The sequence below is a fragment of the Oncorhynchus mykiss genome, chromosome 1, assembly GCF_013265735.2.
Source record: "Oncorhynchus mykiss isolate Arlee chromosome 1, USDA_OmykA_1.1, whole genome shotgun sequence".
In the NCBI taxonomy this organism is placed as follows: domain Eukaryota; kingdom Metazoa; phylum Chordata; class Actinopteri; order Salmoniformes; family Salmonidae; genus Oncorhynchus; species Oncorhynchus mykiss.
In genome coordinates, this window is record NC_048565.1 from 41232235 (window position 1) to 41259498 (window position 27264).

Genomic DNA, 27264 nt, shown 5'->3' on the forward strand with positions numbered 1-27264 from the left:
AGAGCAAAATGGAGAAAGTGAGGGAGAATTGTCAAAGGATTTGGAGGGTAGGTATCAAATGATCAACCCGAAACAAAACTAAAGTTGATTCATTTTCTCCATAAGTGGTTCGGGGGGCTAGGTTTCAAACTGTATCATTACAAAAGTGAATTAATTTTCCCCATGAGTTAGGAGAAGCCACGTGAAGCTTGGGATACTTTGATAAGTCTGATCTTCCACATCCAGTTCCCTAGCTAGCAGATTGTGACGGGTGGATGTGATGCTCCGTTAGCCGTTACAGGATAGGTACTGTATATAGTAGCAGAGAATTTTCGACCAACCTTAGCTTGCCGACACTATCTTCGTCCACATTAGCCTGTTAAAACCTGCTAGCTACCAGTTCCCTTGAGTGGGACTTTGTACCCCCAAAAGCAAAGAAAAGGTCATGTTGAATTGTGTGGAGGTACTGTATCGTCATTCTGGCGTGGTAGTCGTGAGGGTTCTTGATGATAACATGGCAGATGCCCGAGTCACAGAAAGGCATGTCCTCCTGAGGAACGATCAGGCCACACACACCTGTCACACCACAGAGAGGGAGATTGAGTTAAAGTGGTCCAAGTGCAGATACAAATTATATACTGGACATGGGGATGAAAAGGACCCACTGTAATCAATGAGCCATGCTACAGTCTTTATACAGTAAAAGTCTTTATACAGTGCTTTGCCAAAGTGTTCGGCCCCCTTGAACTTTGCAACCTTTTGCCACATTTCAGGCTTCAAACATAAAGATATAAAACTGTATTTTTTTGTGAAGAATCAACAACAAGTGGGACACAATCATGAAGTGGAACGACATTTATTGGATATTTCAAACTTTTTTAACAAATCAAAAACTGAAAAATTGGGCGTGCAAAATTATTCAGCCCCCATAAGTTAATACTTTGTAGCGCCACCTTTTGCTGCGATTACAGCTGTAAGTCGCTTGGGGTATGTCTCTATCAGTTTTGCACATCGAGAGACTGAATTTTTTCCCCATTCCTCCTTGCAAAACAGCTCGAGCTCAGTGAGGTTGGATGGAGAGCATTTGTGAACAGCAGTTTTCAGTTCTTTCCACATATTCTCGATTGGATTCAGGTCTGGACTTTGACTTGGCCATTCTAACACCTGGATATGTTTATTTTTGAACCATTCCATTGTAGATTTTGCTTTATGTTTTGGATCATTGTCTTGTTGGAAGACAAATCTCCGTCCCAGTCTCAGGTCTTTTGCAGACTCCATCAGGTTTTCTTCCAGAATGGTCCTGTATTTGGCTCCATCCATCTTCCCATCCATTTTAACCATCTTCCCTGTCCCTGCTGAAGAAAAGCAGGCCCAAAACATGATGCTGCCACCACCATGTTTGACAGTGGGGATGGTGTGTTCAGCTGTGTTGCTTTTACGCCAAACATAACGTTTTGCATTGTTGCCAAAAAGTTCAATTTTGGTTTCATCTGACCAGAGCACCTTCTTCCACATGTTTGGTGTGTCTCCCAGGTGGCTTGTGGCAAACTTTAAACCAATAATGTGGCAAACCATTTCAATATTATCGCTTGCACAGTGCTCCTTGGGATGTTTAAAGCTTCGGAAATATTTTTGTATCCAAATCCGGCTTTAAACTTCTTCACAACAGTATCTCGGACCTGCCTGGTGTGTTCCTTGTTCTTCATGATGCTCTCTGCGCTTTTAACGGAACTCTGAGACTATCACAGTGCAGGTGCATTTATACGGAGACTTGATTACACACAGGTGGATTGTATTTATCATCATTAGTCATTTATGTCAACATTGGATCATTCAGAGATCCTCACTGAACTTCTGGAGAGAGTTTGCTGCACTGAAAGTAAAGGGGCTGAATAATTTTGCACGCCCAATATTTCAGTTTTTGATTTGTTAAAAAAGTTTGAAATATCCAATAAATGTCGTTCCACTTCATGATTGTGTCCCACTTGTTATTGATTCTTCACAAAAAAATACAGTTTTATATCTTTATGTTTGAAGCCTGAAATGTGGCAAAAGGTCGCAAAGTTCAAGGGGGCCGAATACTTTCGCAAGGCACTGTACATTTCAAGTTTATTTCAAGAGTTTCTATGCACGTCTCTGAAGCGTTATCAATTGATAGTAGCTTGAGCTTTTGATTTCTGCCTCAGTTTGCTGCTTCTGGTGGAGCATGCTAAAAAACAACACTAACTGAAGGAAAACGTGACACTTGCATGTTCCACACTAAGTTACCCCCAGTGCAGCATACACTGCCATGCTGCTGTTGTCTGGTGGGGCCCTCTTTAGATTCACATGATGTGAGAGGCAAGGGCCCCGGGCCTCCGGTAGCTGCCTGGGACTGGAGGCCTTAAGTGTGAGGGCAAATGTTTGCCCAGGGGCTGAGGCACTCTTCCATCCCTGGCTAGAGCAAACAGATTGTAGGCCCATTTGCAAACCAAAAAAAGAGAGGGAGAGAAGTGAATAGAAAGGGAGCAGGAAGTGGAGAGAGATGCTTAGCCTGACAGTGAGAACAGGATTACACACACATGACTTTCAGAGAGGAAGTGAAGGGGGATCAACTCAACTTGAGAGGGGAAATCAAATCAGTGCATGTGGGAAAATTCTGTCTAACAATACACTGTAACTGTAGGACCTGTTGGCCACTAGATGGGGAACGCTAAACGATACACCCTAAATAAGCTGTGCCTAACATCACCCAAACAAATGTTCCTGTAGTTTTGTGTATACTATATGTGAGGATAATAAAATGAAGTTAGAATTTGACATAATAGAAATGCCTTCAAGGTAAATCCATTTGAATTCAATCACTTTTTGACACCACCCCTTTGATTTGAACAGAACCTTTCATTCATATTTGTCCATATTGGAAGTGCTCAAAAAGTAACTTTTTAGACCTGAATGACAAAGCATTCAAGAGATAAAGGTGCTCAAAATTGACCTATCTTGCATACCCCACCATATCATCACTATCTGAGGTTTTTGTGTTGTGCTCGCCATCGGCTGAGACACAACATGCTCTTGAATAAAAGGTGGATGTTTTGGCTGATAAATGTACTAAATCAAATGGTCCAAAATGGGAATCAAATTTAAATGTCAACTTACAAATGGTACCACAAAGATGGTTGGAGGTCCAGACATCAGAGAATGTTGACTTGAATGGGAATATCTGTTCTAAATAATAATGTCATTCCTCCATAGGAAACCTATTGAAATCATAGAAATATAGATAACAGAATAGACATTTAAGTTGACATTCAATGGTGGGTGGACCAGCAGCCATCTTGGTGGTGGTAAGTAGAAGAAAACATTTCTCAATTCAATTTGAATTTCAATGGTGTACCTGCAACATTGCAGTGGTCTGAAGAGATTGATCCATTCTGTAAATTGTATTTCTATGATTGAAATGACACCCACCCTGTGGAGCATGGTGTGTCTCAACCGATGGCGAGCGCAACACAAAAAAGTCAGATTATGTCATGTCTAAGCTAATGTACAACATAACATCAATTATCTAAAAATGGGTAAGGTAAAAAAACTTACACTTTTATTAAAAGCTTTTTACCAAGAAATTATAAAATAGTTTGACAACCCTTTCTGTAAGCTTTTTAATGGTATCGAACTCAATCGTTTATCTTTTCCAGTGATGAAGACATGGATTTCTCATGGTCGTTTTGTGGGGTATGCAAAATGGGTAAGTGCCGTCGAAATGCGATTGAATTCAAATGGATTGACCCTTTAACCCATTTCCCTGCTATGACATATACCAGTAAGATGATGGGTAGTAGTATTTCTGAACTTGGTATCAGTCATTCACTTGTTTATGACGGGGTTTCATCATAGAGTAAAAATGTGTATTCCATAGGTCTACATTCTATTTCTATGGTTGTTACCTCTGCTGATGTCACTGTTCTACAGATAGTCATGAGCAAAGTTCAGGCAGATCTGTTAGTGTTAGCCACACTTAGTGGTCCATTAGTGCCATAGACCCCTGCAAGAGGGCAGCTCCTGCTCAGCCCAGTCAAAGCTCTTCTCTGTCCTGGCACTCCAATGGAGGAACCAGCTTCCCACATCAGAAACCTTACCAGCTTCCCCCCCCCCACCCCACCCAAAAAAAGCATGCCTTTCGTGAACTAACACTCGCACTTGACTATTCCCCCCTACTAGCACTGACTTTGCTGATAGCTACTTTATTGAGGAAGAATTGACTTACTATGACTGGGATATGTGGTTGTACCTCTTCGCTATCTCTGGATAAGAGCGTCTGCTAAATGACTAAAATGTAAATGTAAAATGTTTTGATTGGGAACAAGAACAGTGCTTTTCTAAGGACTAAGGTGGTCCATGCCTGATTGAGAGTGAGCCCCATCCAACAGCAGGAAGGAGAGGACAGGAAGAGCGAAAACCAAGAAAGGGCAAACGCCTAATAGGCTATACAGAGGGAGAAAGAGAGAGAGACCGAGAGAGAGGGGATATTGGAGGGAAAAACAGGAGTGGAGAGAAGTGTGAGGGAGGGAAAGGGCAGAGCAACAGGAAAAAATAGACCAGAGGGCAAAGGAGAGAGGAAAAATGGAGAGAGAGAAGGAGCAGGCAAGGTAGAGAGGGATAGAGAGAGAGAGAGAGAGAGAGAGAGAGAGAGAGAGAGAAAGAGAGAGAGAGAGAGAGAGAGACTAGTTCCCATAGCAGGCGTCCTCTGTGTTGTTTGTTTTGTGTGAAAGTGCATGATAAAAGAGGCATGAAATCGGCAGAGAAAGCCAAGACAACAGCGAGGGTACAGAGCCCTCCATCAGGCCCTATACAGCTCCACACTGACGGCAAGGACAATGGGCACCCAGCCCTCACAACCACACACACCAACCCCCGCCGCCACCCCTGTCCTGCAGCTGTGTGTGTGTGTGTGTGTGTGCTTGCGTATGCGCTAAATCATTTACTTATTTTAAATTTTACTAGGCAAGTCAGTTAAGAACAAATTCTTATTTACAATGACGGTCTACCAGGGAACAGTGGGTTAACTGCCTTGTTCAGGGGCAGAACAACAGATTTTTACCTTGTCAGCTCAGGGATTTGGGCCAGTAACCGAAATACTGGCCCAATGCTCTAACCACTAGGCTGCCTACTGCCCAAACTTATTCTGCTCTGATTGCAATAACTTATGAGACTACTTATGACCAGCTAGATGTAGAATTTAATACATTTGCCAAAACTCAGCTAAACACATTTCTTCAACTAATACAGAATTGCTTTTTGAAAGTGGATTCTCTGTATTTCATATAACAAATATATAGCCTGCTTCACAAAAAACAAAGTCATTTGCAACACTTATACCACTCCTACTGTATATTCAACAGTACTAACAGTCCGTCACTCCGTACAAAATCCTTGTGAGGATGGCAGCGGGACAAAAATCCAGATAAGTCTTTAGTGCACCAACATGAAACAACCCAAGAACACACTCCAGCATTGCTACAGTACATCACTACTCTCAGGTTGGTCACTTGTAGCTCCATCCCGGGCCTTTCCCCAGTTCTAGCATTCCCCCTTTCCTGCTATGCCTAACCCCTTGGTGACCCCTCACTCCTGTAAGAGACAGAGGATATTGTCCCATGACTATACTGACCGGCCAGCCCCAGCAGCGACCCCGTTTAATGAAGTGAGTAAATTATGCATGGCGCCAGTTAGCTTTCCGATTAAAACATCATACAGGCCCTCTCTTCTAGAGGGAGGTGCAGCAGCAAAACAATGGTGGTTGTAAACACTTTTCCCAGGAGCGGCAGTGTACTGCTGGGGTGTAATACATTTGCATAGTCTGGCGCAGGACAAAGAGCCAATTAATTGAAAAGCAGAGCCCCTCGAAAGACGAGGAGAGAGGCCCTCACTGGAACTACTGGCAACACTGGGGCCTGACTCAACACACACAAATGCACACGTGCACACACACTAATGCGCGCACACGCTCCCACACACACACACACACAAAGTCTTGTAAAGGAATCTACTATTTCAGTTGGTCAACACTGCGTTAGATTACATCTGTATATTCTCCCATCACTAAATGTTGACATGGGGCACTGAGACTCTGCAGTTCATGCAGACACTTCAGGCCTGCGACAGATCAGTTGCTTTCCCGATTATAAGCATCATATGGCCCTAAGAGGGCAGATAAGGGAGGGTCAGTAGTACCTTTCTCTCAGTGCCGACTGCTGAACTCTCCTATCTCTGGTCTCCTGGTCTGTCTCAGCAGGATCTTGATGAGGAAAGCAACGTCTGCGTTGGAGGAGATAAACACCTGACCTGATCTGACAAGGCTGAATCGCTGAAAGAGACCTGAAAGGACTGGGTTTGATTTATAGTGGACACTAAGTATTTTGCTCAAAGGTCAGAAGAGATAGTAGATGAGGAACGAACGTTATATTTAAGCAATATGGCCAGTGGAGGTGTGGTATATTTCCAATATACCACGGCCGTCAGCCAATCAGCATTCAGGGCTCGAACCACCCAGTTTATAATAATAGTTCTGTGTGGGGGCAGGCAGGGGTGTATGAGTGGTGAAGGGAGGAGGCTGGCTGACCCACCTGATGGGCATGTGTCTGTACTGGGGCTGTCCTGGCTGGGCACTGCCCTCCAGTGGTGTCTGGGTGACGGTGGACATGGACTTGTTCACCAGCACCTGCTTGTTCTCCACCTTCTCACCTGGGACACACACAATTACTTACGTATCTCTCCCATTATTTCCATATTTGCTAGTTCTTTATGTATGAATGTCAAATCTCAGATATATTATACACATTTTAGGTTGCATAAAACACAAATACATCCTTCAACGTGTTTCTATAGGGAGATGGATGTAACCAACAGGTTGTAACAATAAAATGGGAGACAGTGAGGTTCTAGTAATAGTGTTTGTTGGTTACTCACCTGGGCAGAAGATGCTGTCAGTGTCCAGGATACTGTGCCTCCAGATGGGCTTGTGTGTGGCCGCTTCCAGCACGGGACACATCACCTTGTCAAAGGTCTGATTGGTGTAGAGCCTCAATGTGCACTTGGCTTTTTTGTAGACCAGACACCTTCCCGAACCCTGGGGAGGAATGAATGGAAGAAGAGGGACAGAGTTCAGTATTGCAAATAAGTATCCGTCTGATGGCATTAGACTGCCACTAAAAAGTGAACCAGAAGAGTGAACTCTGTATTTAAATAGAGTAACAAGAACACTACATCTGAAATGAATGAGTGATTATGTTCAGAAGTCGTGAGTAGGGCTGTGACGGTAATTGAATAACTGATGGTCATGAAAATAAAATGACTGTCTAAAAACCTTTTAGGATATAATTTAGTTTTTGATAGATTTTGTTTTCATGTCTATAAACTTCAACTATTAGCGGGAGTGTTTACTAATGATAATCAGGAATTGTTTTGCTAACTTAGTCTGTCTATTAAAAGGTTCTACATCTTCTTCCCTTTCCAACTGAATATGTGCGTACTGTAGAGCGCTATAGGCTATGCCACTTCAGTAAGAAAATTGTTTCATACCATCATTCATGCTCTCCTGGCTTGATTCTCGCAAATGTAAAATGTAGGAAAGTGCCCAGCTGGGTTTCTTAGTACATTTGTCTTCACCTCACACAGTAAGTCAATGAAGTCAGTTTTTTTTTTACATCATTCTAATTATAATAGTTCGTCACAGTATTTGAAAAATCTTTCCAACACTCTCCCCATCGATAATAAGCGTTTCTGATAAATAGGCTATTTAATTGTTTCTATTTTAATGATTGTAAATTTCATCTTCATTCTATAGCATAGCTGTCCCCTTCATAATTTCCTTGTCAATTCACTATCTTTATAGCCTACTTTCGCAAAGCCTAAGGTAGGTTAGGTTTTTTCAGACGTTTTAAGGAAAGGAGAAATATTTCCTTGTGTCCGACATATGCTAATGACTTTGATTGGCAGGTGCTTTTATGGGGGTGTGTGAGTTTGTTGATTCTCTCAGTAGGCCTGTATTATGTCCATCGAGAAAGCTTCCTAAAGTAGCCTATCTGGACGCCATCTCTTTAATAAGAATCGAACACTCCTGTCACGACTTAATCTTGTAAAAGGACAATTTTCTGTAGTTTAGGCTACATTAGTTGTCTCATTACGGCGTCCTCTCTTTAAAGAACGATCGAATGACCGCAGCAGGGTTTGTGACTATATGCATATATTTCGGGAAAAGGGGGAGAAAACCCATTGAACTTTGTTTGAATGTTTTTTGCGTCGAAATAGGATCAATTATATGCAGAAAAGCCAACAGACGAAGCCAATTTAGGCATATCTTTATTTTGACTCTGTTAATGTTGTGTCAATACAAACATGTGACAGATCCTCTCCAACCTGCCATTTCTTCATTTGTTGATTTATATGTAGAAGTAATAAACTGAATAATAATAAGGAAATTACATGATAATAACGAAACGTAATGGCTCGTTTCAAATATGTTTTTATTAAGAAGCATATCCATGTAAACAAGTGTACAAACAGAATTGAGACTTTAACCCCTGCGGAATACAATACAATTTGCCTGCTCAGCTCATAGACATACATTAACGTAGTAATTCACCTCTGTCTAGAGAGGCCTTGTTGAGGATAAGAGCATCCTCTATGTCATAAGCACTGTATCTCATCACAGCCACTGTGGCGTTCTGTCCTGCATGCAGCTTCTCAAAGTCTATCAGCTCTATGGTTAGTCTTGACCATGGGTTTCAGGAGTTAACCCAGCAGATACAGTTGAAGTCAGAAGTTCACATACTCTTAGGTTGGAGTCATTAAAACTCTTTATTCAACCACTCTGGTTCATCCTTGAGAGCAATTTCCAAACGCCTGAAGGTACCACGTTCATCTGTACAAACAATAGTACGCAAGTATAAACACCATGGAACAACGCAGCTGTCATACCGCTCAGAATGGAGACGCATTCTGTCTCCTAGAGATGAACGTACTTTGGTGCGAAAAGTGCAAATCAATCCCAGAACAACAGCAAAGGACCTTGTGAAGCTTCTGGAGGAAACAGGCACAAAAGTAACTATATCCACAGGAAAATGAGTCCTATATTGACATAACCTGAAAGGCCGCTCAGCAAGGAAGAAGTCACTACTCAAGAACCGCCATAAAAAAGCCAGACTACGGTTTGCAACTGCACATGGGGACAAAGATCGTACTTTTTGGAGAAATGTCCTCCGGTCTTATGAAACAAAAATAGAACTGTTTGGCCATAATGACCATTGTTATGTTTGGAGGAAAAAGGGGGAGTCTTGCAAGCCGAAGAACACCATCCCAACCGTGAAGCATGGGGGTGGCAGCATCATGTTGTGGGGGTGCTTTGCTGCAGGAGGGACTGCTGCACTTCACAAAATAGATGGCATCATGAGGATGGTAAATTATGTGGATATATTGAAGCAACATCTCAAGACATCAGTCAGGAAGTTAAAGCTTGGTCGCAAATGGGTCTTCCAAATAGACAATGACCCCAAGCATGCTTCCAATGTCGTGGCAAAATGGCTTAAGGGCAACAAAGTCAAGGTATTGGAGTGGCCATCACAAAGCCCTGACCTCAATCCTATGGAGAATTTGTGGGCTGAACTGAAAAAAAACATGTGTGAGCAAGGAGGCCTACAAACCTGACCCAGTTACACCAGCTCTGTCAGGAGGAATGGGCCAAAATTCACCCAATTTATTGTGGGAAGCTTGTGGAAGACTATCCAAAACGTTTGACCCAAGTTAAACTATTTGAAGGCACTGCTACCAAATACTAATTGAGTGTATGTAAACTTCTGACCCACTGGGAATGTAATGAAAGAAATAATAGCTGAAATAAATCATTCTCTCTACTATTATTCTGACATTTCACATTCTTAAAATGAAGTGGTGATCCTAACTGACCTAAAACAGGGATATTTTACTCAGATTAAATGTCAGGAATTGTGAAAAACTGAGTTTAAATGTATTTGGCTAAGGTGTATGTAAACTTCCGACTTCAACTGTATATCAGTCTGTACGCTTCCTCTGGTCGTGCTTCTACACCTGCATTGCTTGCTGTTTGGGGTTTTAGGCTGGGTTTCTGTACAGCACTTTGAGATATCAGCTGATGTACGAAGGGCTATATAAATACATTTGAAAAGAAATTTGATTTGATTTGTAGCAAATTGTACCTGACAAGAGAAACCATAGAAATACAATTAGAATGGACATACCTATTCAAGTTTTTAAAACTTTCCAAAGTATTTGATTAATCAATTGTCTGAGAAATCTTTCAAAACTCATCCAGTTCAGAGCAAAGACAAAGCAAAAATAAGAACACATTTTCACCAAGAAACACCAAATGTTCTCAATATCAATGTTTGAGCCACTTAACCAAGCAGTGTCTCAGAGAATATCCTAGGGTGGCTGAGTTGTTTTAATCTTGCATCTCCATGGGCTGGGGTTGAGCCAGGGCCAACAGGGCCAGCTCTGTGCTACAGACAGGGGAGAGGAGCTGGGCAGGGCAAGTTATGGCATAATGACTGCCCTCCCTGGAGGCCTTGACATTTGTCAGATGCTATTACTTCACAATCAGGCTACAAGAAACAGAGCCCTGTGATAATAGGCCCCCGCCCATAGAGCCACATTTGCACATGTATAGGCATGGCCACACAAAACAGACACGGCAGAGGATATTGGGCCAAATATAGTGCCACTAGCAGTGTTTTTGTGTAAAGATGGGGGAAGGGAGGAGGGGGTGGATGGAGACAGGGAGGGGGATGGGGTTGACTAGGTCTTTGCGAATGTTAGTGGTGTCTTTTGGAGAACTTTTGGTTACCAGGGAGCTCCTGGGTGTGCACTCTGGTCTCTCCCTAGCAGCTGAGCACACTGACCCCCTGAGCACAGCGACCAGCAGACACAATGAATTGCTAATGACACTCTGGGTGACTGGCAGGGAAAGGGCCTCTACACACACAGGGCACAAAGGAGGGCCTACGCAAGCACCCCATGTTTGATGTCCATGCGCGTACACACACTGACACACACACAAACACTCCATCACACACACACACAAAATGCAGTCTGACAAGAAATGTGTGTGTGTGTTCACAGCGGTACACAGTGCTCCTGTGGAGGATGTTTGATGAGTACTGTTGCCTGATCTTCAAAGGTGCAGCTTAAAACAGACACCCTTTACAGACAGTAGCACAGGACTAGAGAGGTGTATCACCCATGGCTTGCTTGCCCATAGCACACAGGTATGTATTCCTGAGGGACTGGTTGTGATGGAGGTAGGGGATCAGGCCAGCACAGACTCCTAGTAGTACAAAATCAATTCAAGTTTTATTGGTCACATACACATGGTTATCAGATGTTAATGCGAGTGTAGCGAAATGCTTGTAAACAAGAGCATTAGGACTGATAAGAATCATATCCATCAGCAGAGAATATTGAGTACAGAAAAAAACTACGCAGCAAGACAAAAGAGGCCCAACGTTTCAGCCAGTAGAGAGCCATGGCAGAGAGTCATGGCAGAGAGTCATGGCAGAGAGCCATGGTAGACATGGTAGTGAGCCATGGTAGAGAGCCATGGTAGACATGGTAGTGAACCATGGTAGAGAGCCATGGTAGTGAGCCATGGTAGTGAGCCATGGTAGAGAGCCATGGTAAAGAGCCATGGTAGAGAGCCATGGTAGACATGGTAGTGAGCCATGGAGGAGAGCCATGGTAGTGAGCCATGGTAGAGAGCCATGGTAGTGAGCCATGGTAGACATGGTAGTGAGCCATGGTAGAGAGCCATGGTAGAGAGCCATGGTAGTGAGCCATGGTAGAGAGCCATGGTAGACATGGTAGTGAGCCATGGTAGAGAGCCATGGTAGACATGGTAGTGAACCATGGTAGAGAGCCATGGTAGTGAGCCATGGTAGAGAGCCATGGTAGTGAGCCATGGTAGTGAGCCATGGTAGAGAGCCATGGTAGACATGGTAGTGAGCCATGGCTTACTCACATATTAATCATGTGCTCATAGAGGGCGATCTGACAGTCGTTCTCCTCGTTCACATCCAGGTATTCCACCAGGCTCCTCAAAGGTTCTGACAGCAATGAAATAAAAGATCATCATCACGTAAACATAAATCCACAACTTCCACCACTAATGTTAACATTTACCCCCTTTAAAAAAGTACACTTGGCTGAGTTCATAGCTCATATCAGAGCTAAATTCATTGGCGGTAGATGACGCTAGTTTCTTTGTGTTGAATAACGTTAGCTGTATGAGCTGATGATCTGGAGCACACCTGGGTCAACTCCTGGGTCAACTCCTTGATGTGCTTGTTCTTGACCATTGGCTGCTCTACCTTCACAATGATGGACCGTCTGCTAGGAGAAATAGCACCATTTTAAAAAAGGTGGGTGTTAGCGAGAGATGAAGGAGTGAACTAGTATAAAAAAAATGTGTTCAAACCGTTTTGGTGCAGAACCCGGGCTGAGTCATAAGGAGATGTAGACACAGCAGTTGGTGGAGATGGACACAAACTCGTTGATGAAGCCGGCCCTGCGCATCAGTCTGAAGGTGTACACCAGCCTTTGGTGGTCCCAGATCACACCCAGGATGTTACCTGTGGACAGGATGGACACACCCAGAGAGGCCGACTATAAGGCAGAATTCCTTACTCTCAATTCTTACTGTTGTGACTATATTAGGGGTTGTTTGATCAACGTGCACAGAAATAATGCATAGAACATAACGTCCAACTGGCTACTGTATCTATCACACAGTTTGCAGAGCCACAGACTCCAGCAGGGGTTCTGTGCATATTGAACTTGAGGAAATGGAGGAGCCACAGTGAAATCGCTCTGTGTGTGTGGGAGGATTTGCACGCTCTCTGTGGCGCTTTGACACCTGCTGTTACTAATTAATTAAGCCTGGTGGCAGACAGTCAACATAATTTGACAGTTATCAGCGGCTTGAAAAATATAGACTAATTAATGAACCCAGTCCAGACTTTTTCATGGCACATTAGTAGCACTAAATTAATAGCTTATCAGACACACTGTATGAAGCACAACATATTGTTTCTGTAAACTGGACATTCCATGTTCTTTCCCTTCATGTTTGTGGCATTGTATTGAAAAGCAGAGGAAGGCTTTTAAGAAGAGAAGCAGTTTGTAAGTAATCAAACACAAGGGAAGAGCCACCAGCAACAATCCCGGCTTGAGAGCCTACTGCTGGTTATGTGTATCAAGTGCTTATGCGTATGCCTCTGGATGTCTGGGCGTGCATGTGTGGGTGTGTACCTGTGTGCCCGTGTGCCTGTGTGTGGTCACCACTCCCAGGTTGAAGGCCAGCTTGACGATGGGGCCGTCCTCCATGTCTGTGGTGATGTGGGTCATCAGGGCCAGGTTCTTCACCAGACCACAGGTCTAGGACACGACAGGACAAAACCACTGATCAAAAGCTGATATACACAGGCCAAGGCAACACCATCTAGAACTGGAATTAGGGTTAGGGTTGTCCAGGACAAAAAACAAATAGCACTTGTTTGAGAAGCAGTTCAATATTCACACATACAGTGCCTTGCAAAAGTATTCATCCCTGATGGACATACAGAAAATAGTCCAAATTGGTGAAGTGAAATTAGAAAAATAACTAATTTTTAAAAATTCTAAAATATAAAAAACAGAAAAGTGGTGCGTGCATATGTATTCACCCCTTTGCTATGAATCCCCTAAATAAGATCTGGTGCCACCAGTTACTTTCAGAAGTCACATCATTTGTTATATAAAGTCCACCTGTGTGCAATCAGTGTCGCATGATCTGTCGCATGATCTGTCACATGATCTCAGTATATACAGTTGAAGTCGGAAGTTTACATACACTTAGGTTGGAGTCATTCGAACTCGTTTTTCAACCACTCCACAAATGTCTTGTTAACAAACTATAGTTTTGGCAAGTCGGTTAGGACGTCTACTTTGTGCATGACACAAGTCATTTTCCCAACAATTGTTTACAGACAGATTATTTCACTTTCATTATTTCACCTATTTCACTTATAATTCATTGTATCACAATTCCAGTGGGTCAGAAGTTTATATACACTAAGTTGAGTGTGCCTTTAAACAACTTGGAAAATTCCAGAAAATGATGACATGGCTTTAGAAGCTTCTGATAGGATAACTGACATAATTTCAGTCAATTAGAGGTGTACCTGTGGATGTATTTCAAAGCCTACCCTCAAACTCAGTGCCTCTCTACTTGACATCATGGGAAAATCAAAAGGAATCAGCCCAACAAAATTGTAGACCTCCTCAAGTCTGGTTCATCCTTGGGAGCAATTTCCAAATGCCTGAAGGTACCACGTTAATCTGTACAAACAATAGTACGCAAGTATAAAACACCATGGGACCATGCAGCCATCATACCACTCAGGAAGGAGATGCGTTCTGTCTCCTGGAGATGAACGTACTTTGGTGCGAAAAGTGCAAATCAATCCCAGAACAACAGCAAAGGACCTTGTGAAGCTGCTGGAGGAAACAGGTACAAAAGTATCTATATCCACAGTAAAACGAGTCCTATATTAACATAACCTGAAAGGCCGCTCAGAAAGTAGTAAGGTCATTGCTCCAAACTGCCATAAAAAAAGCCAGACTACGGTTTTCAACTGCACATGGGGACAAAGATCATACTTTCTGGAGAAATGTCCTCTGGTCTGATGAAACAAAAATAGAACTGTTTGGCCATAATGACCATCGTTATGTTTGGAGGAAAAAGGGGGAGGCTTGCAAGCTGAAGAACACCATCCCAACCGTGAAGCACGGGGGTGGCAGCACCGTGTTGTGGTGGTGCTTTGCTGCAGGAGGGACCGGTGCACTTCACAAAATAGATGGCATCATGAGGATGGAAAATTATGTGGATATATTGAAGCAACATCTCAAGACATCAGTCAGGAAGTTAAAGTTTGGTCGCAAATGGGTCTTTCAAATGGACAATGACCCCAAGCATACTTCCAAAGTTGTGGCAAAAGGGCAACAAAGTCAAGGTATTGGAGTGGCCATCACAAAGCCCTGACCTCAATCCTATAGAGAATTTGTGGGCAGAACTGAAAAACCATGTGCGAGCAAGGAGGCCTACAAACCTGACTCAGTTACACCAGGAGGAATGGGCCAAAATTCACCCGACTTATTGTGGGAAGCCACCCGAAACATTTGACCGAAGTTAAACAATTTAAAGGCCATGTTACCAAATACACTCAATTAGTATGTAAACTTCTGACCCGCTGGGAATGTGATGAAAGAAATAATAGCTGAAATAAATAATTCTCTCCTATTATTCTGACGTTTCACATTCTTAAAATACAGTGGTGAGACACACACACACACACACACACACACACACAAGTACCTTTTTTTCGCACTATTGGTTAGAGCCTGTAAGTAAGCATTTCACTGTAAGGTCTATCTACACCTGTTGCATTCGGCGCACGTGACAAATAAACTTTGATTTGATTTGATTCTAACTGACCTAAGTAATTTAATTTTTACTAGGATTAAATGTCAGTAATTGTGAAAAACTGAGTTTAAATGTATTTGGCTAAGGTGTATGTAAACTTCCAACTTCAACTGTATGCACCAGTTCTGAAAGGCCCCAGAGTCTGCAACACCACTAAACAATGGGCACCAGCAAGCAAGCGGCACCATGAAGACCAAGGAGCTCTCCAAACATGTCAGGGACAAAGTTGTGGAGAAGTACAGATCAGGGTTGGGTTATAAAATAATACCAGAAACTTTGAACATCCCACTGAGCACCATTAAATTCATTATTAAAAAATTGAAAGAATTTGGCACCACAACAAACCTACCAAGAGAGGGCTGACCACCAAAACTCACAGACCAGGCAAGGAGGGCATTAATCAGAGCGGCAACAAAGAGACCAAAGATAACCTTGAAGGAGCTGCAACACTCCACAGCAGAGACTGGAGTATCTGTCCATAGGACCACTTTAAGCTGTCCACTACACCAAGCTGGGCTTTATGGAAGAGTGGCCAGAAAAAAAGCCATAAAAGAAAAAAATATGCAAACACGTTTGGTGTTCGACAAAAGGAATGTGGGAGACTCCCCAAATATATGGAAGAAGGTACTCTGGTCAGATTAGACTAAAATTGAGCTTTTTGGAGAATGCTATGTCTGGCGCAAACCCAACATCTCTCATCCCCCTGAGAACACCATCCCTACAGTGAAGCATGGTGGTGGCAGCATCATGCTATGGGGATGTTTTTCATTGGCAGGGACTGGGAAACTGGTCAGAATTGAAGGAATGATGGATGGCGCTGAATACAGGGAAATTCTTGAGGGAAACCTGTTTCAGTCTTTCAGTGATTTGAGACTGGGATGGAGGTTCACCTTCCAGCAGGACAATGACCCTAAGCATACTGCTAAAGCAACACTCAAGTGGTTTAAGGGGAAACATTTAAATGTCTTGGAATGGCCCAGTCAAAGCTCAGACCTTAATCCAATTGAGAATCTGTGGCATGACTTAAAGATTGCTGTACACCAGCAGAACCCATCCAACTTGAAGGAGCTTGAGCAGTTTGGAGCTTGAAGGAGCTGGAGCAGTTTTGCTTTGAAGAATGGGCAAAAATCCCAGTGGCTAGATGTGCCAAGCTTAGGGGGGGGGGGGGGGTGAATAGTTATGCATGCTCAAGTTCTGTTTTTTGTCTTATTTCTTGTTTGTTAAATAATAAAAAATATTTTGCATCTTCAAAGTGGTAGGCATGTTGTGTAAATCAATTCATACAAACCCCCCAAAAATCTATTTTAATCCTAGGTTGTAAATCAACAAAATAGGGGGTGAATACTTTCGCAAGCCACTGTATTAGTTTTAAACAGTAGGAGTGATTTTATAAGTGTGTGTGAGCATGGATGTAATGGGGTTTTGGGGCCGTGTGTGTGTGTGTGTTTGCTCATTTATGTGTACGTGCTTGCCAATATATACAGTATATATGTGCCTGTCTATCTGTCCGTCCATGTGTGTCTCCCTCTCTCGCTGACTGACTGACCTCTCCCTCAGGGGTGTCGGACGGGCACAGAATGCCCCACTGGGAGGGCTGCAGGGAGTGGGGTCCCCTGACCTTCCTGATCTTCTCTAAACTGGGAGGAGGTCCTGATCATCATGCCCAGAGCCTAGATGAAGGAGAGACTGGACAACACCTGTGTCACACCCTGATGGTCCATCTTAAACCTCTTCAGGGACCAGTTCCCATGGGGGCACAGAGAGAGGGACAGGTCAAATCCCCTTTTGCCATATGTCAAACCATTTGGATACCACATCCTCTGTCTGGTATAAGGGACCAGATCTTGATACAGGGGCAGCACTCACGGCGGAGATGGCGTTGACCATGCCGTTGGTGATCTGGTCCCTCCGCATGCATTTGACTATGTCGAACTGGGCTGCTTGGGGATGATCTGGTCTGATATCTTCTTCAGCTCTGAAATGAACAGAGGGGGAGAGAGAGTGTTAAGGCTTGCACCAAATGTAGATCAAGTGTTTGTCTGCCGATCATTCAGCACGATGTTTCAGGGACCACCCACTGTCGATGTCTGACTGGCAAAATTTTTCATGTGATTCTACATGTAAAATCGGTGCATGCTTGGTTCGCAAATTACACTCAAAGTTACTATATACTCTCGGCCAGCAAACGCTATTGTTGTGTCTGAGCTCTTAGTACAGTCAGAACCTATGGGCCCATATTTATTAAGTGTCTCCGAGAAAGAGTGCTGATCTAGGATCAGGTCCTCCCTGTCCATAACAATCCGATTAATTATGATCTAAAAGGCAAAACTGACACATTGGAAACATCAAAACTCAATACTGGAAGTTACAGACCGAGTATCTGATGCAACGAACTAGATGTGAAACAACAATACTCCGAGAGATAGTCATATCAAACCCTCTGTTCTCCCAGTTCTCTTGGCTTCTGCTGCCAGTTGTTCTGTTCCTCTCCGTTATCAGCTCAGAGAAAATGACCAAAGAGACAGATTTAATAACCAGGTGTGCCAACCCTGAGATAAGCCTGACCTGGCCTCTCTCCCAGGTCTCTCTTCTCTCCTTTCCTCTACCCAGTAAGGCTTTCACTGGGGAACCTCTCTCTTCTCTTTCTCTTTCGCTCAACCCCCCACCAACCCTCCCGACACATTTGCATACATCAAAACAAACAAGCAGCACCGGCAAAATTAATAATAAAGAAATTAAGCTTCCGTTGCACAGCCGGGCCAATTAGTTGAATGTCAGGGAATCATAATTGGAGAGAGAGGAGATTGCTGGGCGTTCTAAGTGCATAAGCCCCCTATTGAAAGGAGGCCCTGTACCCCCCTCCACCCCCACCTCGCTCCCACTCCTCAGCCAGAGCAGGTCGGGATGGGGGGAAATTAAAGGCCTTAAGACAGCCATAATTACATTATCAGACCTGGGGCCTGCAGGATTAGCTCAATCGCTCCAGTCAAGGCGGCCATTCTTTTGTCATAGCGTGGAAAAAAATCCCTCCGCTTCCCCGGCCTTGGGATTTTGGTGCGGCTGCTGCGTATCTCTCCCCCTGACAAAGCCAGTCAAGGCGGGAATACAGAGCGAGGCGGGGAAGGAGGGATGAGGGTGGGGGGAGGATGAGGAAAACAAAACAGCAACAACAAAGCGGGAGGAAAATAATGAAGGTATTAATAAAGGAGGGAGAGAATAAAGACGCAGGTGAGGGCATGGGGAGGCTGGTGTAGAGTCTGTATCCACTAGCGCAGGCCTGGGATCAGGGTATGGGGAGGCTGGTGTAGAGTCTGTATCCACTAGCGCAGGCCTGGGATCAGGGCATGGGGAGGCTGGTGTAGAGTCTGTATCCACTAGCACAGGCCTGTGATCAGGGCATGGGGAGGCTGGTGTAGAGTCTGTATCCACTAGCGCAGGCCTGGGATCAGGGCATGGGGAGGCTGGTGTAGAGTCTGTATCCACTAGCGCAGGCCTGGGATCAGGGCATGGGGAGGCAGGTGTAGAGTCTGTCTCAACTACCAGCGGCCTGGGATCAGTTCTTAGATAAGTACAAAGTACGTAGAGATTTAGCACTGCGTATAGAGACCATCGTTTTGACTGGGGAGGAGGAGCGGATTAAAAGTCATGATCTAAAGTCAATTTTGGGGTTTCACCGCTAAAGATTAAGGTTGGGATTAGAGGATGGTAAAATAACCAAGATCTGTGAATACAGGCAACTTCTACCTGGGAGCTTTAAAACCCATTCATCCCATGGGCACCAGCAGTGAGCCTGTGCAGCACTGTCACACAACCAGCCCCTTTAAAACATTAGCATTAAATGCTGACAGTCATCTTAATTGAATTACAGAGTGAGTGAGTCGTGCTGCGCAGATAGACCCAGAGCATGCAGGCTCTGCTTATCTACACTGTGGAGCAGCACACTATAGGCCACTGTGCTGGAGGAAGTCTGTACAGGCAAATTTAAGTATGCTCCCTCTAATTATTTCTCTCACCCTCTCGCTCCCCTCCCGGAGGACCTGAGCCCTGGGACCATGCCTCAGGACTACCTGACCTGATGACTCCTTGCTGTCCCCAGTCCACCTGGTCGTGCTGCTGCTCCAGCTTCAACTGTTCTGCCTGCCGCTATGGAACCCTGACCTGTTCACCAAACGTGCTACCTGTCCCAGACCTGGTGTTTAGAACTCTTTCCACCGCACCTGCTGTCTCTAACCCTGACATTTACTCCTGACATTTACATTTACTCCTGAGGTGCTGACCTGTTGCACCCTCTACAACCAGTGTGATTTTTATTATTTGACCCTGCTGGTCATCTATGAACGTTTGAGCATATTGGCCATGTACTGTTATAATCTCCACCATGCACCGTTAGAAGAGGACTGGCCACCCCTCAGAGCCTTGTTCCTCTCTAGGTTTCTTCCTAGGTTCCTGCCTTTCTAGGGAGTTTTTCCTAGGCACCGTGCTCTACATCTGCATTGCTTGCTGTTTGGGGTTTTAGGGTGGGTTTCTGTTTTGGACTTTGTGACATCGGCTGACGTAAAAAGGGCTTTATAAATACATTTGATTAATTGATTGATTGAAATGTGTAAAAGGAAGTTTGCACTGCCCAACGTACTCTGGTACACTACATGACCAAAAGTATGTGGACACCTGCTAGTCAAACATCTCATTCCAAAATCATGCGCATTAATATGGAGCTGGTCCCACCTTTGCTACTCCACTCTTCTGGGAAGGCTTTCCACTAGATGTTGGAACATTGCTGTGGGGACTTGCTTCCATTCAGCCGCAAGGGTATTAGGGAGGTCGGGCATGTATTTATATGCTGTAGCATTAAGATTTCCCTTCACTGGAACTAATTGGTCCTGCCCAACCATGAAAAACAGCCCAAACCATTATTCCTTCTCCACCAAACTTTACAGTTGGCACTATGCTTTTGGGCAGGTAGCATTCTCCTGGCATCTGCCAAACCCAGATTGTGAAGTTTGATTCATCACTACAGAGAACGTGTTTCCACTGCTCCAGAGTCCAATGGCGGCAAGTTTTACACCCTTCCAACCGACGCTTGGCATTGCACATGGTGATCTTAGGCTTGTGTGTGGCTGCTTGGCCATCGAAACCCATTTCATGAAGCTCCTGACCAACAGTTATTGTGCTGACGTTGCTTCCAGAGGCAGGTCGGAACTTGGTAATGAGTGTTGCAACTGACAGAAGATTGTTACGCACTGAGCGCTTCAGCACTCGCAGGTCCCATTCTGTGAGCTTGTGTGGCCTACCACTTCGCGGCTGAGCCGTTGTTGCTCCTAGTTGTTTCCACTTCACAATAACAGCACTTAAAGTTGACAGGGCAGAAATTTGACGAACTGACTTGTTGGAAAGGTGGCATCCTATGATGGGTGCCACGTTGAATGTCACTGAACTCTTCAGTAAGGCCATTATACCGCTAATGTTTGTCTATGGAGATTGCATGGCGGTGTGCTCGATTGTATACACCTGTCAGCAACAGGTGTGGCTGAAATAGCCAAATCCACTCATTTGAAGGGGTGTATATACAGTGCCTTGCGAAAGTATTCGGCCCCCTTGAACTTTGCGACCTTTTGCCACATTTCAGGCTTCAAACATAAAGATATACAACTGTATTTTTTTGTGAAGAATCAACAACAAGTGGGACACAATCATGAAGTGGAACGACATTTATTGGATATTTCAAACTTTTTTAACAAATCAAAAACTGAAAAATTGGGCGTGTAAAATTATTCAGCCCCCTTAAGTTAATACTTTGTAGCGCCACCTTTTGCTGTGATTACAGCTGTAAGTCGCTTGGGGTATGTCTCTATCAGTTTTGCACATCGAGAGACTGAAATTTTTTCCCATTCCTCCTTGCAAAACAGCTCGAGCTCAGTGAGGTTGGATGGAGAGCATTTGTGAACAGCAGTTTTCAGTTCTTTCCACAGATTCTCGATTGGATTCAGGTCTGGACTTTGACTTGGCCATTCTAACACCTGGATATGTTTATTTTTGAACCATTCCATTGTAGATTTTGCTTTATGTTTTGGATCATTGTCTTGTTGGAAGACAAATCTCCGTCCCAGTCTCAGGTCTTTTGCAGACTCCATCAGGTTTTCTTCCAGAATGGTCCTGTATTTGGCTCCATCCATCTTCCCATCAATTTTAACCATCTTCCCTGTCCCCACTGAAGAAAAGCAGGCCCAAACCATGATGCTGCCACCACCATGTTTGACAGTGGGGATGGTGTGTTCAGCTGTGTTGCTTTTACGCCAAACATAACGTTTTGCATTGTTGCCAAAAAGTTCAATTTTGGTTTCATCTGACCAGAGCACCTTCTTCCACATGTTTGGTGTGTCTCCCAGGTGGCTTGTGGCAAACTTTAAACAACACTTTTTATGGATATCTTTAAGAAATGTCTTTCTTCTTGCCACTCTTCCATAAAGGCCAGATTTGTGCAATATACGACTGATTGTTGTCCTATGGACAGAGTCTCCCACCTCAGCTGTAGATCTCTGCAGTTCATCCAGAGTGATCATGGGCCTCTTGGCTGCATCTCTGATCAGTCTTCTCCTTGTATAAGCTGAAAGTTTAGAGGGACGGCCAGGTCTTGGTAGATTTGCAGTGGTCTGATACTCCTTCCATTTCAATATTATCGCTTGCACAGTGCTCCTTGGGATGTTTAAAGCTTGGGAAATCTTTTTGTATCCAAATTCGGCTTTGAACTTCTTCACAACAGTATCTCGGACCTGCCTGGTGTGTTCCTTGTTCTTCATGATGCTCTCTGCGCTTTTAACGGACCTCTGAGACTATCACAGTGCAGGTGCATTTATACAGAGACTTGATTACACACAGGTGGATTGTATTTATCATCATTAGTCATTTAGGTCAACATTGGATCATTCAGAGATCCTCACTGAACTTCTGGAGAGTTTGCTGCACTGAAAGTAAAGGGGCTGAATAATTTTGCACGCCCAAATTTTCAGTTTTTGATTTGTTAAAAAAGTTTGAAATATCCAATAAATGTCGTTCCACTTCATGATTGTGTCCCACTTGTTGATTCTTCACAAAAAAATACAGTTTTATATCTTTATGTTTGAAGCCTGAAATGTGGCAAAAGGTCGCAAAGTTCAAGGGGGCCGAATACTTTCGCAAGGCACTGTATAGTGTAAGTCTGTGCATCCCAATGTGTTAAAGTGCATCTCTATAGGCCAATGTGCAGTCTGCATAGACAATGTGCTGGAGTCTACTAACTGAGGGGGTAAACTAAACATACACAGAGGAGGTTCGCAAGAGTAATATTTTACTATTAGGATAGATAAGTTATATTAGGATAGAGAGGTTATGTTAGGATAGAGAAAAACAGACCCTGATTCCGTAGATGGAGCTACCTGTCCAGCCTACTCCAGACACTTCAAATCAAATGTATTTATACAGTGGGGCAAAAAAGTATTTAGTCAGCCACCAATTGTGCAAGTTCTCCCACTTAAAAAGATGAGAGAGGCCTGTAATTTTCATTATAGGTACACTTCAACTATGACAGACAAAATTAGAAAAAAAATCCAGAAAAATCACATTGTAGGATTTGTAATGAATTTATTTGCAAATTATGGTGGAAAATAAGTATTTGGTCAATAACAAAAGTTTATCTCAATACTTTGGTATATACCCTTTGTTGGCAATGACAGAGGTCAAATGTTTTCTGTAAGTCTTCACAAGGTTTTCACACACTGTTGCTGGTATTTTGGCCCATTCCTCCATGCAGATCTCCTCTAGAGCAGTGATGTTTTGGGGCTGTTGCTGGGCAACACGGACTTTCAACTCCCTCCAAAGATTTTCTATGGGGTTGAGATCTGGAGACTGGCTAGGCCACTCCAGGACCTTGAAATGCTTCTTACGAAGCCACTCCTTCGTTGCCCGGGCGGTGTGTTTGGGATCATTGTCATGCTGAAAGACCCAGCCACGTTTCATCTTCAATGCCCTTGCTGATGGAAGGAGGTTTTCACTCAGTCATCCTGGTCCCCTTGCAGAGAAACAGCCCCAAAGCATGATGTTTCCACCCCCATGCTTCACAGTAGGTATGGTGTTCTTTGGATGCAACTCAGTATTCTCTGTCCTTCAAACACGACAAGTTGAGTTTTTACCAAAAAGTTATATTTTGGTTTCATCTGACCATATGACATTCTCTCAATCTTCTTCTGGATCATCCAAATGCTCTCTAGCAAACTTCAGACGGGCCTGGACATGTACTTAAGCAGGGGGACACGTCTGGCATTGCAGGATTTGAGTCCCTGGCAGCGTAGTGTGTTACTGATGGTAGGCTTTGTTTCTTTGGTCCCATCTCTCTGCAGGTCATTCACTAGGTCCCCCCGTGTGGTTCTGGGATTTTTGCTCACCGTTCTTGTGATCATTTTGACACCACGGGGTGAGATCTTGCGTGGAGCCCCAGATTGAGGGAGATTATCAGTGGTCCTGTATGTCTTCCATTTCCTAATAATTGCTCCCACAGTTGATTTCTTCAAACCAAGCTGCTTACCTATTCCAGATTCTGTCTTCCCAGCCTGATGCAGGTCTACAATTTTGTTTCTGGTGTCCTTTGACAGCTCTTTGGTCTTGGCCATAGTGGAGTTTGGAGTGTGACTGTTTGAGGTTGTGGACAGGTGTCTTTTATACTGATAACACGTTCAAACAGGAGCCATTAATACAGGTAACGAGTGGAGGACAGAGGAGCCTCTTAAAGAAGAAGTTACAGGTCTGTGAGAGCCAGAAATCTTGCTTGTTTGTAGGTGACCAAATACTTATTTTCCACCATAAATTTGCAAATAAATTCATTAAAATCCTACAATGTGATTTTATGTATTTTCTTAATCATTTTGTCTGTCATAGTTGAAGTGTACCTATGATGAAAATTACAGGCCTCTCTCATCTTTTTAAGTGGGAGAGCTTGCACAATTGGTGGCTGACTAAATACTTTTTTGCCCCACTGTATATATAGCCCTTCTTACATCAGCTGATATCTCAAAGTGCTGTACAGAAACCCAGCCTAAAACCCCAAACAGCAAGCAATGCAGGTGTAGAAGCACGGTGGCTAGGAAAAACTCCCTAGAAAGGCCAAAACCTAGGAAGAAACCTAGAGAGCAACCAGGCTATGAGGGGTGGCCAGTCCTCTTCTGGCAGTGCCAGGTGGAGATTATAGCAGAACATGGCCAAGATGTTCAAATGTTCATAAATGGTCAAATAATAATAATCACAGTGGTTATCGAGGGTGCAGCAAGTCAGCACCTCAGGAGTAAATGTCAGTTGGCTTTTCATAGCCGATCATTAAGAGTATCTCTACCACTCCTGCTGTCTCTAGAGAGTTGAAAACAGCAGGTCTGGGACAGGTAGCACGTCCGGTGAACAGGTCAGGGTTCCATAGCCGCAGGCAGAACAGTTGAAACTGGAGCAGCAGCATGGCCAGGTGGACTGGGGACAGCAAGGAGTCATCAGGTCAGGTTGTCCTGAGGCATGGTCCTAGGGCTCAGGTCCTCCGAGAGAGAGAAAGAAAGAGAGAAAGAAAATTAGAGAGAGCATACTTAAAATTCACACAGGACACCGGATAAGACAGGAGAAGTACTCCAGATATAACAAACTGACCCTAGCCCCCCGACAGAAACTACTGCAGCATAAATACTGGAGGCTGAGACAGGAGGGGTCAGGAGACACTGTGGCCCCTTCTAGGTTAGACTACTGCAATGCTTTACTTTCCGACTACCCGGATAAAGCACTAAATAAACTTCAGTTAGTGCTAAATACGGCTGCTAGAATCCTGACTAGAACCAAAAAATTTGATCATATTACTGCTAGCCTCCCTACACTGGCTTCCTGTTAAGGCAAGGGCTGATTTCAAGGTTTTAAGCTAAACTACAAAGCATTACATGGGCTTGCTCCTACCTATCTTTCTGATTTGGTCTTGCCGTCCATACCTACATGTACGCTACGGTCACAAGACGCAGGCCTCCTAATTGGCCCTAGAATTTCTAAGCAAACAGCTGTAGGCAGGGCTTTCTCCTATAGAGCTCCATTTTTATGGAATGGTCTGCCTACCCATGTGAGAGACGCAGACTCTGTCTCAACCTTTAAGTCTTTACTGAAGACTCATCTCTTCAGTGGGTCATTAGATTGAGTGTAGTCTGGCCCAGGAGTGTGAAGGTGAACGGAAAGGCTCTGGAGCACCGCCCTTGCTGTCTCTGCCTGGCCAGTTCCCCTCTCCCCACTGGGATTCTCTGCCTCTAACCCCATTACAGGGTCTGAGTAACTGGCTTACTGGTGCTCTTTCATGCCGTCCCTAGGAGGGGTGCGTCATTTGAGTGGGTTGAGTCACTGACGTGATCTTCCTGTCTGGGTTGGCAACTGACACTTGTTGCCATAGTCTCTGTCGTCCACCTTGTTCTCTCCTTGGGCCAGGATCACCCTGCACACCATCACCGCCAGCTAAATATACTTGGCCCGGAATTCAATTCCATTTCAAATTCAATTCAGCAAGTAAACTGAAATTACAATTTCTCAGATAAGCAATGGGGAAAATTGGAATTTGTACTTCAGTTTACTTCCTGAATTGGCATGGAATTGACCCCAACCCTGGTAGTAGTAGGAAGTCATTCGATCAAACCTAAGTGGACCAATGAGGAACGTTTTTGACTGCAATATACAAAATAATGAGGGTTGATCCAGCTAGCTAAATGATATGGAATCGGTTCTATGTTAAATCAAATCAAATGTTTTTGTCACATTCACATGGTTAGCAGATGTTAATGCGAGTGTAGCGAAATGCTTGTGCTTCTAGTTCCGACAATGCAGTAATAACCAACAAGTAATCTAACTAACAATTCCAAAACTACTGTCTTGTACACAGTGTGAGGGGATAAAGAATATGTACATAAGGATATATGAATGAGTGATGGTACAGAGCAGCATAGGCAGATACAGTAGATGGTATCGAGTACAGTATATACATATGAGATGAGTATGTAAACAAAGTGGCATAGTTAAAGTGGCTAGTGATACATGTATTACATAAGGATACAGTCGATGATATAGAGTATGAAGTATGAGATGAATAATGTTGGGTAAGTAACATTATATAAGGTAGCATTGTTTAAAGTGGCTAGTGATATATTTACATCATTTCCCATCAATTCCCATTATTAAAGTGGCTGGAGTTGAGTCAGTGTGTTGGCAGCAGCCACTCAATGTTAGTGGTGGCTGTTTAACAGTCTGATGTCCTTGAGATAGATCCTTCTGGATGATAGCGGGGTGAACAGGCAGTGGCTCGGGTGGTTGATGTCCTTGATGATCTTTATGGCCTTCCTGTGACATCGGGTGGTGTAGGTGTCCTGGAGGGCAGGTAGTTTGCCCCCGGTGATGCGTTGTGCAGACCTCACTACCCTCTGGAGAGCCTTACGGTTGAGGGCGGAGCAGTTGCCGTACCAGGCGGTGATACAGCCCGCCAGGATGCTCTCGATTGTGCATCTGTAGAAGTTTGTGAGTGCTTTTGGTGACAAGCCGAATTTCTTCAGCCTCCTGAGGTTGAAGAGGCGCTGCTGCGCCTTCTTCACAATGCTGTCTGTGTGAGTGGACCAATTCAGTTTGTCTGTGATGTGTATGCCGAGGAACTTAAAACTTGCTACCCTCTCCACTACTGTTCCATCGATGTGGATAGGGGGGTGTTCCCTCTGCTGTTTCCTGAAGTCCAC

The 27264-nt window shown here is 44.0% G+C and overlaps 1 pseudogene; it reads right to left on the bottom strand.

Annotated features, from left to right (window-relative positions):
* LOC110532287 overlaps window positions 1-27264 on the bottom strand; it is a 49703-nt pseudogene that overhangs the window by 8703 nt on the left and 13736 nt on the right.